The following is a 12,432-nucleotide window of genomic DNA, read 5'->3' on the forward strand; positions in this document are numbered from 1 at the left end:
CCGTCCCCTGTCCCAGACTGACCCAGACCGCCCCTCACCCTCACTTGTCCCAGACTGACCCAGACCCACCCTCACCCTCCCCTGTCCCAGACTGACCCCCCCACCCCCTCACCCTCCCCTGTCCCAGACATGACACAGACACCCCTCACGCTCCCCTGTCCCAGACTGACCCAGAACCCGCTCACCCACCCCTGTACCAGACTGACCCAGACCCCACTCACCCTCCCCTGTCCCAGACTGACCCAGACCACCCCCCTCACCCTCCCCTGTCGCAGACTGACCCAGACTCCCCCTCACCCTCCACTGTCCCAGACTGACCCAGACCCCTCTCTCAATCTCCTGTCCCAGACTGACCCTGACACCCCTCACCCTCCCCTGTCCCAGACTGACTCAGCCCCTCTTCACCTTCCCCTGTCCCAGAGTGACCCAGAAACCCCCCTCACCCTCCACTGTTCCAGACTGACACAGACCACCCCCCACTCACCCTCCCCTGTCACAGACTGACCCAGACTCCCCCTCATCCTCCCCTGTCCCAGACTGACCCAGACACCCCACTCACGCTCCCCTGTCCCAGACTGACCCAGACCCCCCACTCCGCTTCCCCTGTCCCAGACTGACCCCCCCTCACCCTCCCCTGTCCCAGACTGACCCAGACCACCCCCACCCCCTCACCGTCCCCTGTCCCAGACAGACCCAGACCCCCCCTCACCCTTCACTGTCCCAGACTGACCCAGACCTCCCCACGCCCTCACCGTCCCCTGTCCCAGACTGACCCAGACCCTACCTCACCGTCCCCTGTCCCAGACTGACCCAGACTACCCCCTCACCCTCCCCTGTCCCAGACTGACCCAGACCACCTCCCTCACCCTCCCCTGTCGCAGACTGACCCAGACTCCCCCTCACCCTCCACTGTCCCAGACTGACCCAAACCTTCCCCCTCAGCCTCCCCTGTCCCAGACTGACCCAGACCGCCCTCACTCTCCCCTGTCCCATACTGACCCAGACACCCCCTCTCCCTCACCTGTCCCAGACTGACCCAGACCACCCCAACTCTCCCTTCCCTGTCCCAGACTGACCCAGACCACCCCCCTCACCCTCCCCTGTCGCAGACTGACCCAGACACCGCTCCCCCACCCCTGTCCCAGACTGACTCCCCCCTCCCACACACTCCCCTGTCCCAGACTGACCCCCCCATTCACCCGTCCCCTGACCCAGACTGAACACCCCCTCACCCTCCCTTGTCCCAGACTGACCCAGACCCCCCCTCCCCCTCCCCTGTCCCAGATTGACCCAGACAACCCCTCTCCCTCCCTTGTTCCAGACTGACCGAGACCACCCCACCTCACCCTCCCCTGTCCCAGACTGACACAGACCCCCCCTCATCTTCACTGACCCAGAGTGATCCAGACTACCGCAACCCCTCACCGTCCCCTGTCCCAGACTGACCCAGACCGCCCCTCACCCTCACTTGTCCCAGACTGACCCAGACCCACCCTCACCCTCCCCTGTCCCAGACTGACCCCCCACCCCCTCACCCTCCCCTGTCCCAGACATGACACAGACACCCCTCACGCTCCCCTGTCCCAGACTGACCCAGAACCCGCTCACCCACCTCTGTACCAGACTGACCCAGACCCCACTCACCCTCCCCTGTCCCAGACTGACCCAGACCACCCCCCTCACCCTCCCCTGTCGCAGACTGACCCAGACTCCCCCTCACCCTCCACTGTCCCAGACTGACCCAGACCCCTCTCTCAATCTCCTGTCCCAGACTGACCCAGACACCCCTCACCCTCCCCTGTCCCAGACTGACTCAGCCCCTCTTCACCTTCCCCTGTCCCAGAGTGACCCAGAAACCCCCCTCACCCTCCACTGTTCCAGACTGACACAGACCACCCCCCACTCACCCTCCCCTGTCACAGACTGACCCAGACTCCCCCTCATCCTCCCCTGTCCCAGACTGACCCAGACACCCCACTCACGCTCCCCTGTCCCAGACTGACCCAGACCCCCCACTCCGCTTACCCTGTCCCAGACTGACCCCCCCTCACCCTCCCCTGTCCCAGACTGACCCAGACCACCCCCACCCCCTCACCGCCCCCTGTCCCAGACAGACCCAGACCCCCCCTCACCCTTCACTGTCCCAGACTGACCCAGACCTCCCCACGCCCTCACCGTCCCCTGTCCCAGACTGACCCAGACCCTACCTCACCCTCCCCTGTCACAGACTGACCAAGAACCCCCCCTCACCCTCACCTGTCCCAGATTGACACAGACCTCCCCTCAGCCTCCCCTGTCCCAGACTGACCCAGACCCCTCTCACTCTGCCCTGTCCCAGACTGACCCAGACACCGCTCCCCCACCACTGTCCCAGACTGACACCCCCCTCCCACACACTCCCCTGTCCCAGACTGACCCCCCCACTCACCCTCCCTTGTCCCAGACTGACCCAGACCCCCCTCCACCTCCCCTGTCCCAGAATGACCCAGACAACCCCTCTCCCTCCCTTGTTCCAGACTGACCGAGACCACCCCACCTCACCCTCCCCTGTCCCAGACTGACCCAGACCGCCCCTCACCCTCACCCTCACTTGTCCCAGACTGACCCAGACCCACCCTCACCCTCCCCTGTCCCAGACTGACCCCCCACCCCCTCACCCTCCCCTGTCCCAGACAGAGCCCCCACCCCCTCAACCTCCCCTGTTCCAGACATGACACAGACACCCCTCACGCTCCCCTGTCCCAGACTGACCCAGACCCCCCTCACCCACCCCTGTACCAGACTGACCCAGACCCCACTCACCCTCCCCTGTCCCAGACTGACCCAGACCACCCCCCTCACCCTCCCCTGTCGCAGACTGACCCAGACTCCCCCTCACCCTCCACTGTCCCAGACTGACCCAAACCTTCCCCCTCAGCCTGCCCTGTCCCAGACTGACCCAGATCCCCCTCACTCTCCCCTGTCCCATACTAACCCAGACACCGCACCCCCACCCCCAACTCTGTCCCAGACTGAACCCCCCTCACCCTCCCCTGTCCCAGACTGACCCAAACCTTCCCCCTCAGCCTCCCCTGTCCCAGACTGACCCAAACCGCCCTCACTCTCCCCTGTCCCATACTGACCCAGACACCCCCTCTCCCTCACCTGTCCCAGACTGACCCAGACCACCCCAACTCTCCCTTCCCTGTCCCAGACTGACCCAGACCACCCCCCTCACCCTCCTCTGTCGCAGACTGACCCAGACACCGCTCCCCCACCCCTGTCCCAGACTGACACCCCCCTCCCACACACTCCCCTGTCCCAGACTGACCCCCCCACTCACCCGTCCCCTGACCCAGACTGAAAACCCCCTCACCCTCCCTTGTCCCAGACTGACCCAGAACCCCCTCCCCCTCCCCTGTCCCAGATTGACCCAGACAACGCCTCTCCCTCCCTTGTTCCAGACTGACCGAGACCACCCCACCTCACCCTCCCCTGTCCCAGACTGACACAGAACCCCCCTCATCTTCACTGACCCAGAGTGATCCAGACCACCGCAACCCCTCACCGTCCCCTGTCCCAGACTGACCCAGACCGCCCCTCACCCTCACTTGTCCCAGACTGACCCAGACCGCCCCTCACCCTCCCCTGTCCCAGACTGACCCCCCCACCCCCTCACCCTCCCCTGTCCCAGACATGACACAGACACCCCTCACGCTCCCCTGTCCCAGACTGACCCAGAACCCGCTCACCCACCCCTGTACCAGACTGACCCAGACCCCACTCACCCTCCCCTGTCCCAGACTGACCCAGACCACCCCCCTCACCCTCCCCTGTCGCAGACTGACCCAGACTCCCCCTCACCCTCCACTGTCCCAGACTGACCCAGACCCCTCTCTCAATCTCCTGTCCCAGACTGACCCAGACACCCCTCACCCTCCCCTGTCCCAGACTGACTCAGCCCCTCTTCACCTTCCCCTGTCCCAGAGTGACCCAGAAACCCCCCTCACCCTCCACTGTTCCAGACTGACACAGACCACCCCCCACTCACCCTCCCCTGTCACAGACTGGCCCAGACTCCCCCTCATCCTCCCCTGTCCCAGACTGACCCAGACACCCCACTCACGCTCCCCTGTCCCAGACTGACCCAGACCCCCCACTCAGCTTCCCCTGTCCCAGACTGACCCCCCCTCACCCTCCCCTGTCCCAGACTGACCCAGACCACCCCCACCCCCTCACCGTCCCCTGTCCCAGACAGACCCAGACCCCCCCCTCACCCTTCACTGTCCCAGACTGACCCAGACCTCCCCACGCCCTCACCGTCCCTTGTCCCAGACTGACCCAGACCCTACCACACCCTCCCCTGTCACAGACTGACCAAGAACCCCCCCTCACCCTCACCTGTCCCAGATTGACAAAGACCTCCCCTCAGCCTCCCCTGTCCCAGACTGACCCAGACCCCTCTCACTCTGCCCTGTCCCAGACTGACCCAGACACCGCTCCCCCACCCCTGTCCCAGACTGACACCCCCCTCCCACACACTCCCCTGTCGCAGACTGACCCCCCCACTCACCCTCCCTTGTCCCAGACTGACCCAGACCCCCCTCCACCTCCCCTGTCCCAGATTGACCCAGACAACCCCTCTCCCTCCCTTGTTCCAGACTGACCGAGACCACCCCACCTCACCCTCCCCTGTCCCAGACTGACACAGACCCCCCCTCATCTTCACTGACCCAGAGTGATCCAGACCACCGCAACCCCTCACCGTCCCCTGTCCCAGACTGACCCAGACCGCCCCTCACCCTCACCCTCACTTGTCCCAGACTGACCCAGACCCACCCTCACCCTCCCCTGTCCCAGACTGACCCCCCACCCCCTCACCCTCCCCTGTCCCAGACAGAGCCCCCACCCCCTCAACCTCCCCTGTTCCAGACATGACACAGACACCCCTCACGCTCCCCTGTCCCAGACTGACCCAGACCCCCCTCACCCACCCCTGTACCAGACTGACCCAGACCCCACTCACCCTCCCCTGTCCCAGACTGACCCAGACCACCCCCCCTCACCCTCCCCTGTCGCAGACTGTCCCAGACTCCCCCTCACCCTCCACTGTCCCAGACTGACCCAAACCTTCCCCCTCAGCCTGCCCTGTCCCAGACTGACCCAGATCCGCCTCACTCTCCCCTGTCCCATACTGACCCAGACACCGCACCCCCACCCCCAACTCTGTCCCAGGCTGAACCCCCCTCACCCTCCCCTGTCCCTGACTGACCCCTCCCTCACTCTCCCCTGTCCCAGACTGACCCCCCACTTACCCACCCCTGTCCCAGACTGAACCCCCACTCACCTTCCCGTGTCCCAGACTGACCCAGACCCTACCTCACCCTCCCCTGTCCCAGACTGACCCAGACCCCCCTCACCCGCCCCTGTCCCTGATTGACCCAGACCCCCCTCACTCTCCCCTGTCCCAGACTGACCCAGACACTGCACCACCACCCACTGCCCTGTCCCAGACTTACCCAGACCCCCTTCACCGTCCCCTGTCCCAGACTGACCCAGACTCACCCTTCACCCTCCCCTGTCCCAGACTGACCCAGACTCCCCTCACCCTCCCCTGTCACAGACTGACCAAGACCCCCCCTCACCGTCCCCTGTCCCAGATTGACCCAGACCCCTCCTCCCCTGTCCCAGACTGACGCAGACCTCCCCTCAGCTTCCCCTGTCCCAGACTGATGCAGACCACCCTCACTCTCCCCTGTCCCAGACTGGCCCCTCCCTCACTCTCCCCTGTCCCAGACTGACCCTCCACTTACCCACCCCTGTCCCAGACTGACCCAAACCCTACCTCACCCTCCCCTGTCCCAGACTGACCCAGACCCCCGCTCACCCGCCTCTGTCCCTGATTCACCCAGACCCCCACTCACTCTCCCCTGTCCCAGACTTACCCAGACCCCCTCACCGTCCCCTTACCCAGAATGACCCCCCACCCTCTCACCCTCCCCTGTCCCAGACTGACCCAGACCACCCCCCTCACCCTCCCCTGTCGCAGACTGACCAAGACACCCCCTCTCCCTCACCTGTCCCAGACTGACCCAGACCACCCCCCTCACCCTCACCTGTCCCAGATTGACCCAGACTCCTCCTCCCCTGTCCCAGACTGACGCAGACCCCTCTCACTCTGCCCTGTCCCAGACTGACCCAGACCCCGCTCCCCCACCCCTGTCCCAGACTGACACCCCCCTCCCACACACTCCCCTGTCCCAGACTGACCACCCCACTCACCCGTCCCCTGACCCAGACCTGCCCACGCCCTCACCGTCCCCTGTCCCAGACTGACCCAGACCCTACCTCACCCTCCCCTGTCACAGACTGACCCAGTCTCCCCCTCATCCTCCCCTGTCCCAGACTGACCCAGACCCCCCACTCATGCTCCCCTGTCCCAGACTGACCCAGACCCCCCACTCAGCTTCCCCTGTCCCAGACTGACTCTCCCCTGTCCCAGACTGACCCAGACCCCCCCACCCCCTCACCGTCCCCTGTCCCAGACTGACCCAGTCTCCCCACTCACCCTTCCCTGTCCCAGACTGACCCAGTCTCCCCACTCACCGTTCACTGTCCCAGACTGACGCAGAACTCCCCTCAGCTTCCCCTGTCCCAGACTGATCCAGACCACCCTCACTCTCCCCTGTCCCAGACTGGCCCCTCCCTCACTCTCCCCTGTCCCAGACTGACCCTCCACTTACCCACCCCTGTCCCAGACTGACCCAGACCCTACCTCACCCTCCCCTGTCCCAGACTGACCCAGACACCCCCTCACCCGCCTCTGTCCCTGATTGACCCAGACCCCCACTCACTCACCCCTGTCCCAGACTTACCCAGACCCCCTTCACCGTCCCCTGTCCCAGACTGACCCAGACTCACCCTTCACACTCACCTGTCCCAGACTTACCCAGACCCCCTTCACCGTCCCCTGTCCCAGACTGACCCAGACTCACCCTTCACACTCACCTGTCCCAGACTTACCCAGACCCCCTTCACCGTCCCCTGTCCCAGACTGACCCAGTCTCCCCACTCACCCTTCACTGTCCCAGACTGACCCAGACCCACCCACCCCCTCACCGTCCCCTGTCCCAGACTGACCCAGACCACCCCCTCACCCTCCCCTGTCCCAGACTGACCCAAACCTTCCCCCTCAGCCTCCCCTGTCCCAGACTGACCCAGACCGCCCTCACTCTCCCCTGTCCCATACTGACCGAGACACCCCCTCTCCCTCACCTGTCCCAGACTGACCCAGACCACCCCAACTCTCCCTTCCCTGTCCCAGACTGACCCAGACCACCCCCCTCACCCTCCTCTGTCGCAGACTGACCCAGACACCGCTCCCCCACCCCTGTCCCAGACTGACACCCCCCTCCCACACACTCCCCTGTCCCAGACTGACCCCCCCACTCACCCGTCCCCTGACCCAGACTGAACACCCCCTCACCCTCCCTTGTCCCAGACTGACCCAGAACCCCCTCCCCCTCCCCTGTCCCAGATTGACCCAGACAACGCCTCTCCCTCCCTTGTTCCAGACTGACCGAGACCACCCCACCTCACCCTCCCCTGTCCCAGACTGACACAGAACCCCCCTCATCTTCACTGACCCAGAGTGATCCAGACCACCGCAACCCCTCACCGTCCCCTGTCCCAGACTGACCCAGACCGCCCCTCACCCTCACTTGTCCCAGACTGACCCAGACCGCCCCTCACCCTCCCCTGTCCCAGACTGACCCCACCACCCCCTCACCCTCCCCTGTCCCAGACATGACACAGACACCCCTCACGCTCCCCTGTCCCAGACTGACCCAGAACCCGCTCACCCACCCCTGTACCAGACTGACCCAGACCCCACTCACCCTCCCCTGTCCCAGACTGACCCAGACCACCCCCCTCACCCTCCCCTGTCGCAGACTGACCCAGACTCCCCCTCACCCTCCACTGTCCCAGACTGACCCAGACCCCTCTCTCAATCTCCTGACCCAGACACCCCTCACCCTCCCCTGTCCCAGACTGACTCAGCCCCTCTTCACCTTCCCCTGTCCCAGAGTGACCCAGAAACCCCCCTCACCCTCCACTGTTCCAGACTGACACAGACCACCCCCCACTCACCCTCCCCTGTCACAGACTGACCCAGACTCCCCCTCATCCTCCCCTGTCCCAGACTGACCCAGACACCCCACTCACGCTCCCCTGTCCCAGACTGACCCAGACCCCCCACTCAGCTTCCCCTGTCCCAGACTGACCCCCCCTCACCCTCCCCTGTCCCAGACTGACCCAGACCACCCCCACCCCCTCACCGTCCCCTGTCCCAGACAGACCCAGACCCCCCCCTCACCCTTCACTGTCCCAGACTGACCCAGACCTCCCCACGCCCTCACCGTCCCTTGTCCCAGACTGACCCAGACCCTACCTCACCCTCCCCTGTCACAGACTGACCAAGAACCCCCCCTCACCCTCACCTGTCCCAGATTGACAAAGACCTCCCCTCAGCCTCCCCTGTCCCAGACTGACCCAGACCCCTCTCACTCTGCCCTGTCCCAGACTGACCCAGACACCGCTCCCCCACCCCTGTCCCAGACTGACACCCCCCTCCCACACACTCCCCTGTCCCAGACTGACCCCCCCACTCACCCTCCCTTGTCCCAGACTGACCCAGACCCCCCTCCACCTCCCCTGTCCCAGATTGACCCAGACAACCCCTCTCCCTCCCTTGTTCCAGACTGACCGAGACCACCCCACCTCACCCTCCCCTGTCCCAGACTGACACAGACCCCCCCTCATCTTCACTGACCCAGAGTGATCCAGACCACCGCAACCCCTCACCGTCCCCTGTCCCAGACTGACCCAGACCGCCCCTCACCCTCCCCTGTCCCAGACTGACCCAAACCCCCCTCACCCACCCCTGTACCAGACTGACCCAGACCCCACTCACCCTCCCTGTCCCAGACTGACCCAGACCACCCCCCTCACCCTCCCCTGTCGCAGACTGACCCAGACTCCCCCTCACCCTTCACTGTCCCAGACTGACCCAAACCTTCCCCCTCAGCCTGCCCTGTCCCAGACTGACCCAGACCCCCCTCACTCTCCCCTGTCCCATACTGACCCAGACACCGCACCCCCACCCCCAACACTGTCCCAGACTGAACCCCCCTCACCCTCCCCTGTCCCAGACTGACCCCTCCCTCACTCTCCCCTGTCCCAGACTGACCCCCCACTTACCCACCCCTGTCCCAGACTGAACCCCCACTCACCTTCCCGTGTCCCAGACTGACCCAGACCCTACCTCACCCTCCCCTGTCCCAGACTGACCCAGACCCCCCTCACCCGCCCCTGTCTCTGATTGACCCAGACCCCCCTCACTCTCCCCTGTCCCAGACTGACCCAGACACTGCACCACCACCCACTGCCCTGTCCCAGACTTACCCAGACCCCCTTCACCGTCCCCTGTCCCAGACTGACCCAGACTCACCCTTCACCCTCCCCTGTCCCAGACTGACCCAGACCCCCCTCACCCTCCCCTGTCACAGACTGACCAAGACCCCCCCTCACCGTCCCCTGTCCCAGATTGACCCAGACCCCTCCTCCCCTGTCCCAGACTGACGCAGACTCCTCTCAGCTTCCCCTGTCCCAGACTGATACAGACCACCCTCACTCTCCCCTGTCCCAGACTGGCCCCTCCCTCACTCTCCCCTGTCCCAGACTGACCCTCCACTTACCCACCCCTGTCCCAGACTGACCCAGACCCTACCTCACCCTCCCCTGTCCCAGACTGACCCAGACCCCCCCTCACCCGCCTCTGTCCCTGATTCACCCAGACCCCCACTCATTCTCCCCTTTCCCAGACTTACCCAGACCCCCTCACCGTCCCCTTACCCAGAATGACCACCCACCCTCTCACCCTCCCCTGTCCCAGACTGACCCAGACCACCCCCCTCACCCTCCCCTGTCGCAGACTGACCAAGACTCCCCCTCACCCTCCACTGTCCCAGACTGACCCAAACCTTCCCCCTCAGCCTCCCCTGTCCCAGACTGACCCAGACCGCCCTCACTCTCCCCTGTCCCATACTGACCCAGACACCCCCTCTCCCTCACCTGTCCCAGACTGACCCAGACCACGCCCCTCACCCTCACCTGTCCCAGATTGACCCAGACTCCTCCTCCCCTGTCCCAGACTGACGCAGACCCCTCTCACTCTGCCCTGTCCCAGACTGACCCAGACACCGCTCCCCCACCCCTGTCCCAGACTGACACCCCCCTCCCACACACTCCCCTGTCCCAGACAAACCACCCCACTCACCCGTCCCCTGACCCAGACCTCCCCACGCCCTCACCGTCCCCTGTCCCAGACTGACCCAGACCCTACCTCACCCTCCCCTGTCACAGACTGACCCAGACTCCCCCTCATCCTCCCCTGTCCCAGACTGACCCAGACCCCCCACTCACGCTCCCCTGTCCCAGACTGACCCAGACCCCCCACTCAGCTTCCCCTGTCCCAGACTGACCCTCCCCTGTCCCAGACTGACCCAGACCCCCCCACCCCCTCACCGTCCCCTGTCCCAGACTGACACAGTCTCCCCACTCACCCTTCACTGTCCCAGACTGACCCAGTCTCCCCACTCACCCTTCACTGTCCCAGACTGACGCAGACCTCCCCTCAGCTTCCCCTGTCCCAGACTGATCCAGACCACCCTCACTCTCCCCTGTCTCAGACTGACCCCTCCCTCACTCTCCCCTGTCCCAGACTGACCCTCCACTTACCCACCCCTGTCCCAGACTGACCCAGACCCTACCTCACCCTCCCCTGTCCCAGACTGACCCAGACACCCCCTCACCCGCCTCTGTCCCTGATTGACCCAGACCCCCACTCATTCACCCCTGTCCCAGACTTACCCAGACCCCCTTCACCGTCCCCTGTCCCAGACTGACCCAGACTCACCCTTCACACTCACCTGTCCCAGACTTACCCAGACCCCCTTCACCGTCCCCTGTCCCAGACTGACCCAGACTCACCCTTCACACTCACCTGTCCCAGACTTACCCAGACCCCCTTCACCGTCCCCTGTCCCAGACTGACCCAGTCTCCCCACTCACCCTTCACTGTCCCAGACTGACCCAGACCCACCCACCCCCTCACCGTCCCCTGTCCCAGACTGACCCAGACTACCCCCTCACCCTCCCCTGTCCCAGACTGACCCAGACCACCTCCCTCACCCTCCCCTGTCGCAGACTGACCCAGACTCCCCCTCACCCTCCACTGTCCCAGACTGACCCAAACCTTCCCCCTCAGCCTCCCCTGTCCCAGACTGACCCAGACCGCCCTCACTCTCCCCTGTCCCAACTGACCCAGACACCCCCTCTCCCTCACCTGTCCCAGACTGACCCAGACCACCCCAACTCTCCCTTCCCTGTCCCAGACTGACCCAGACCACCCCCCTCACCCCCCTCACCCTCCCCTGTCGCAGACTGACCCAGACACCGCTCCCCCACCCCTGTCCCAGACTGACTCCCCCCTCCCACACACTCCCCTTTCCCAGACTGACCCTCCCACTCACCCGTCCCCTGACCCAGACTGAACACCCCCTCACCCTCCCTTGTCCCAGACTGACCCAGAGCCCCCTCCCCCTCCCCTGTCACAGATTGACCCAGACAACCCCTCTCCCTCCCTTGTTCCAGACTGACCGAGATCACCCCACCTCACCCTCCCCTGTCCCAGACTGACACAGACCCCCCCTCATCTTCACTGACCCAGAGTGATCCAGACCACCGCAACCCCTCACCGTCCCCTGTCCCAGACTGACCCAGACCGCCCCTCACCCTCACTTGTCCCAGACTGACCCAGACCCACCCTCACCCTCCCCTGTCCCAGACTGACCCCCCCACCCCCTCACCCTCCCCTGGCCCAGACATGACACAGACACCCCTCACGCTCCCCTGTCCCAGACTGACCCAGAACCCGCTCACCCACCCCTGTACCAGACTGACCCAGACCCCACTCACCCTCCCCTGTCCCAGACTGACCCAGACCACCCCCCTCACCCTCCCCTGTCGCAGACTGACCCAGACTCCCCCTCACCCTCCACTGTCCCAGACTGACCCAGACCCCTCTCTCAATCTCCTGTCCCAGACTGACCCAGACACCCCTCACCCTCCCCTGTCCCAGACTGACTCAGCCCCTCTTCACCTTCCCCTGTCCCAGACTGACCCAGACTCACCCTTCACCCTCCCCTGTCCCAGACTGACCCAGACCCCCCTCACCCTCCCCTGTCCCAGACAGTCCCTCCCCTCACCCTCCCCTGACCCAGACCCTACCTCACCCTCCCCTGTCACAGACTGACCAAGATCCCCCCTCACCGTCCCCTGTCCCAGATTGACCCAGACCCCTCCTCCCCTGTCCCAGACTGACGCAGACCT

The 12,432-nt window shown here is 65.1% G+C and overlaps 1 protein-coding gene across 1 annotated transcript in view; it reads left to right on the top strand.

Annotated features, from left to right (window-relative positions):
• LOC139273344 (zinc finger protein 432-like) overlaps positions 1–12,432 on the top strand; it is an 84,615-nt gene that overhangs the window by 42,635 nt on the left and 29,548 nt on the right. The gene's annotated exons all lie outside the window — the stretch shown is intronic.

This window comes from Pristiophorus japonicus, chromosome 9 (assembly GCF_044704955.1).
Source record: "Pristiophorus japonicus isolate sPriJap1 chromosome 9, sPriJap1.hap1, whole genome shotgun sequence".
Taxonomy (NCBI): Eukaryota; Metazoa; Chordata; class Chondrichthyes; family Pristiophoridae; genus Pristiophorus; species Pristiophorus japonicus.